At 44.9% G+C, this 6,011-nt stretch overlaps 1 protein-coding gene across 1 annotated transcript in view; it reads right to left on the bottom strand.

Annotated features, from left to right (window-relative positions):
• RAB19 (RAB19, member RAS oncogene family) overlaps positions 1 to 1,770 on the bottom strand; it is a 27,928-nt gene extending 26,158 nt beyond the window's left edge. The window contains exon 1 of the mRNA XM_011941286.1: positions 1,597 to 1,770. The gene's annotated coding sequence lies outside the window, so the exon portion shown is untranslated. The remainder of the gene's footprint in view (positions 1 to 1,596) is intronic.
• Positions 1,771 to 6,011: the final 4,241 nt, after the last annotated feature.

Below are 6,011 nucleotides of genomic sequence, written 5' to 3'. Positions count from 1 at the left end.
TTTTTTTTTTTTTTTTTTTTTTTGAGACAGAGTCTTGCTCTGTCACTCAGGTTGCAGTGCAGTGGTATCATCTCGAAAACTGCACTGGGCCAGGTTTTGTGTTTTGTGTTTTTAACTTTAAAATACGTTTACTGTGCCAGGCATAGTCGCTCATGCCTGTAATCCCAGCACTTTGGGAGGCCGAGGCAGAAGGATCACTTGATGCCAGGAGGTTGAAAGTAGTCTGGGCAACATAATGAGACTCCCCACCGCTCCCCATCCTCCCACGCATCTTTATTAAAATCATAAGAAATAGGCCAGGTGCAGTGGCTCACACCTGTAATCCCAGCAATTTGGGAGGCTGAGGCAGGTGGATCACTTGAGGTCAGGAGTTCAAGATCAGCCTGGCCAACATGGTGAAACCACATCTCTACTAAAAATACAAAAAGTTAGCTGGGTGTGGTGTCATGCACCTATAATCCCAGCTACATGGGAGGCTAAGGCAGGAGAATGGCTTGAACCCAGAGGGCAGAGGTTGCAGTGATCCAAGATCGCACCATTGCAGTCCAGCCTGGGCAACAAGAGCGAAACTCCATTTCAAAACACAAACAAACAAAAACACAAAACTCAAAACCTCTCTCTCTCTTCCCTCCCCTACCCTCCCCTCTTCTCTCTCATGCTGTCTCTTCCCCAGGTGACTCTGATGACGAGCCAGGTTTGGAAAACACCAATTGAACAAGTCACCTACCTGAAACTTTACTCCTATCATCAGCATCCGTGGCTTAAATGTCCACCCATGCTTAAATATCTCTGATCACAAGGAAGTGACTACCTCCTGAAAAATTTCCATTTTACACTGGGCAGTTCTCACTTCTGTGGGATTGACACCTCCCTCCATGAGGTTTCCATCTGTCTAGCTCAGTGCTATCCTTACTCTGCCAAGACACATCACATTCCTGTTCCACACGACAGCCCATCCGATATTTGAAGCAGCAAGAATATCCCCCCGAAGAGAATATCCCCATCTTCTTTAACTGTTCTTCATGAGAGTGTGTTTGGACTCCTCATCCAATAGCTCTAAAAGTAACTGAAACCTGATCCCACTTAATGATCACATCTGATGTGCTGCAAATTGCCCCTGCCTTGTGACATCCTTCTTCTCTTCTCCGTTTTACCCTGGTTTTCTCTAAAGTCATAGAGAAAGACAGTCTGTCTCATCACACAAGGTAAAATGCACTCAAGTGTCCAATCTGCATGCAAAAACCCAGGGTTTTAAGGCGATGAAGAAGGATCCCATACCTCTCTTGGACCGCTCTGAAATCAATATGGGTAGATGATCCAGCAGACAACAGACACAAGCAAACCACTTTCTTCCTGTCTGACTTTTCAACTAAAGACAGCCATTCCACTTCCGGTGTCTTGGTCTTATCACTGTAACTTGAGCTAAGACTTTACTTCCATGTCTCCTCCCACCCTCCGGAGTCCTCAGGGTTTCCACGAAAGCCCCCTTTCATTTAGCCTACAAGCCTTGCCGGGAGACACAGGCAGCGTCCACCCCATGATGTCCTCCCGCCCGCATCCCGCAACCTTCGCCTTCCTGGTTCACCTATCACTTACCTGTCCGGCTCTCTCACCTCTGCTGGTCAGCAGGTAATGTTTTCTCTTTCTTCTGGTTTTCCTTTTCAGCCCTCAGTGCCCCCTTCTTCCTCCTGCCTCGCTGCTTGGTGGGAAGTGTAGTTCTGGCCCCAGGTGTCAGGTTTGGCGTCCTGAGAAAGTGAAAGGAAAGTACAATCCCTCCCACCTGCCCTGAGCCCAGGGCTGCCGCAGGGTACAAAGCGCCAGGTGAAAGTGGCCAGCACAGGGCAGAGCGCAGAACCGGCTTTCTCACCAGCCTTTGCTGGCCTAGCAGAAAGCCCTCACGAGAAGGAAGAGCCAGCGAATATCAACCAGCACTGGCCCATACGATGCTGCCCCTGCTCCTTTCTTCTACTTACCTTCTCTTGTGTGCTCTTGCGTCCTTTGCTCTCAATTTGTTCTGGTGTCCCTTGTTGGGAAAAAATTTCAGAATGTATCTCATGTAGTAACAGTGACTGTTTTGCAAAATGTTTGGGTCAGTTGTACATGTGCATATTGTACTGGGTGATGTAAAAAAAAATTTTTTTTGAGACAAGGTCTCACTCTGTCACCCAGGCTGAAGTGCAGTGGCACCATCATGGCTCACTGCAGCCTCAGCCTCCTGGGCTCAATAATCCTCCTGCCTCAGCCTCCTGAATATCTGGGACTACAGCTGGCCTGGGGGTTGTTAGCTGAGAGAATATCAACTAAAGGAGGATATAGATCTTAAGTAATTTATTTTATTATATATATGCACATTTTTTAGAGACAAGGTCTTGCTCTGTGGCCCAGGCTGGAGTGCAGAGGTGTGATCATGGTTCACTGCAGCCACAACATCCCAGGCTCAAGGAAGCCTCCCACTTCAGCCTCCCAAGTAGCTGGGACTACAGTCATACACCACCATGCCCGCTTATTATTTATTTTTTTTTTAGAGATGGGGTCTCCCTATGTTGCCCATGGTGGTTTGAAACTCCTGGGTTTGACCAGGCGTGGTGGCTCATGCCTGTAATCCCAGCACTTTGGGAGGCTGAGGTGGGCAGATCACCTGAGGTCAGGAGTTCGAGACCAGCCTGGCCAACATGGCAAAACCCCATCTCTACTAAAAATACAAAAATTAGCCGGGTATGGTGGTGTGCCTATAATCCCAGCTACTCTGGCAAGAGAATCACTTGAGCCTGAGAGGTGGAGGTTGCAGTGAGCCAAGGTCGCGCCACTGCACTCCAGCCTGGGTGACAGAGTGAGACTCTGTCTCAAAAAAAAAAAAGAAAGAAAAAGAAAAAAAGAAAAGAAACTCCTGGGCTCAAGTAAGTGATCCTCCTGCCTTGGCTTCCCAAAGTGCTGGGATTACAAGGCATGAACCACCGTGCCTGGCCAGACTGTAAGTAATTTAAGTCTTTGTTTTGTGGATCTGAATATCTCTTTGTGAGGAGTCAGGGAAAGGAGATGATGCAAAGAGAAGGAAATAAAAATGAAAACTAAAAGAACTTTGAAGGTATATGGGAAGAAAGAGCTGAAAAAAAAAGTCTACCTCACTCTCTCAAAAATTCTACCATAGAGCAAAGGTTACCGTGCAGAAAACCTCCAGTTTATCAGTCCCAGACGCTGGCGGTAGAAGCATAAAGCTGAGGTGACTTTTCCTTACTATTTTTTTCCACAGAGTCTAGAACAGTAACTGCCTCTCATTGTCTATCACAGGGACCAGATTTTCTCCACTACATAGGATGTGATATGTAGGCAGTTAAATGGCATTAAAGACACAATAAGTAAAATTGAAACAGAGACATCTTGTTTGATAAAATGTTGACATTGGTGTCCTGTTTCCAAACTGTGGGCTGAGACCTATAAATGAGTCATGAAATCAATCTTTGTGGGTTGCAACCAGCTGTTTTCACAAGCAGGGATTAGGAAACAATTTCAGAATGTATCTTATGTAGTAACAGTTACTAATGTTTTGCAAAATGTTTGGGTTAGTTGTACACGTGCATATTGTACTGGGTGATGTAAAAAAAAAAATGTTTTTCTTTGAGACAGGGTCTCGCTCTGTTACCCAAGCTGAAGTGCAGTGGCACCATCATGGCTCATTGCAGCCTCAACCTCCTGGGCTCAAGCAATCTTCCTGCCTCAGCCTCCTGTGTATCTTGGACTATAGGTGTGCACCATCATGTCCAGCTATTTTTTTCATTTTTTTCAGAGCCAGGGCCTTGTTTGATACCCAGACTGGTCTCGAACTCCTGGGATCAAGCAGTCCTCCCACATCAGCCTCTCAAAGTGCTGGATAACAGGTGTAGGCCACCGTGCCCAGCCTGAAATGTCTTTTTTACTGTAGGCTGGGGTCCACAACGTTTGAGAAGCACTGAAATACAGGGCAATTTATTCACTGTCCAAGAATATTACTTCTATGATGTCTTCAGATAACCCTGAAAATATTTATCTTACCCAAAATTCCAGTTACATATCCATTTTCAGGATACTCTCTTCTGGGTGTGATAAACTCAACACTGGCAAGCAGAGCAAGAGAACAAGAGACTCTGCCAAATATTGCTGCAGGGTGAGAACCACCAGCACAATGTGGAAATCCATTGTAGGTCAAGATTCATCCCAAATGTGTGATCAGGAAATAAAACCTGTTAGGTGTCAATGTCATGAAGTTAAGTGTCCAAATGTTGTCTTTTTCCGGTAATGGTTACTTTTTTTTCTTTTTTTTTTCTGAGATAAGGTTTAGCTTTTGTTACCCAGGCTGGAGTGCAATGGTGTGATCTTGGCTCACTGCAACCTCCACCTCCCGGGTTCAAGCGATTCTCCTGCCTCAGCCTCCCGAGTAGTTGGGATTACAGGCACCCACCACCACACCCAGCTAATTTTTGTATTTTTAGTAGAGATGGGGTTTCACTATGTTAGCCAGGCTGGTCTCGAACTCCTGACTTCAGGTGATCTGCCCGCCTCGGCCTCCCAAAGTGCTGGGATTATAGGGGTGAGCCACTGCACCCAGAGTGGTTACTGTTTTAAAAAAAAAAGTCACCTGACTCAGACCCACTGAGCACTTGGAGAACATCTACAGGTAGAAAACAAATTTTACAAATATTTAAATATCCTGATGGTTTTGGAAGTCAAGGAGAGAGAGATCCTGCCTCTGTCTACCACCCGACCCTCTCCACCAAGGTCACTATAAATACAAAGAGCATAGCTTGGACTATAGGAAAGAAGGCATTCATATGTATAAATATATGTGTACATATACACTTCTTTTTTTTTTCTTTTTTAAGAGATTGGGTCTCCCTCTGTGATCCAGGCTGGAGTGCAGTGGCACAATCATAGCTCAATGTAGCCTCCAAAGGCAGGGCTGAAGTGATCCTCCTGCCTCAACCTCCCTAGCAGCTGGGACTTCAGGTCCACACCACCACGTGGCTAAGAAGGCATTCTAGCCCTGAGTGGTGGTGACACAGGTCATATACTTGATAGTATACACACACACATATATATGTATACACCCATATATAAATATAACACCAAAAAGTATGTATTTCACTCTATGTATATATATTTACCATTTTAACCATTTTTAAGTGTACAATTCAATGGCATTAAATACATTGTTGTGCAACCAACATCACCATCCCTCTCCAGGACTTTTTTGTCATCCCAAACAGAAACTCCATAGCCATTAAACAATAATTTATCATTTCCCCTTCCCTCCAGCCATGGGCAACCACTATGCTACTTTCCGACTCTATGAATTTGACTATTCTGGCTACTTCATATAAGTGTAATTGTACTGTACTGGTCCTTTTATGTCTCACTTATTTCACTTAGCATAATGTTTTTTAAGATTCATCTATGTTGTAGCGTGTGTCAGAATTTGCTTCCTTTTTTAGGCTGAAAAATAAACGACTCACAATATATTTTTAAAAATAAAAGTAACATATTTGGCTCATTTATTTTTACTCCCCCTGACATCATATTTCTCCTTGGATGCCTAGAGACAAAACTACCACTGTATAAGGGCAAAAAAAAGTGAAAAATAACAGGCTTAATTCCTCTGCTGAAAATAGAGACTTCTCAGCCTTCTCTCTTTTCTTTCAAAATTTCTTTCTCTGTCCCTTTCAAATGTATACAAATCTTTATAACGGCAAAACGAGCCTCTTGCCAGTATCACAACTCAGAAATGTGTCCTCAAGGACTTGGGGTTCATCTTTTTGAAATGCAGACGTGGAGTTAGTGCCTGTATCTCCCAGTTCCTACAGGAGGGTAGGAGACTACACTTAGTGGGCATGGGCGCCTTGCTCCAACTCGTAAAACTACCTCCTGCTATAAAGATATGCGAAGTGTGGCTGGGCGCGGTGGCTCACGCCTGTAATCCCAGCACTTTGGGAGGCCGAGGCGGGCAGATCAGGAGGTAAGCAGATCAAGACCATCCTGGC

This window comes from Colobus angolensis, unplaced genomic scaffold (assembly GCF_000951035.1).
Source record: "Colobus angolensis palliatus isolate OR3802 unplaced genomic scaffold, Cang.pa_1.0 Scaffold2, whole genome shotgun sequence".
Classification (NCBI taxonomy): domain Eukaryota; kingdom Metazoa; phylum Chordata; class Mammalia; order Primates; family Cercopithecidae; genus Colobus; species Colobus angolensis.
The sequence above is the reverse complement of the archived record's forward strand: the minus strand, read 5'-3'. Positions and strand labels throughout refer to the sequence as shown.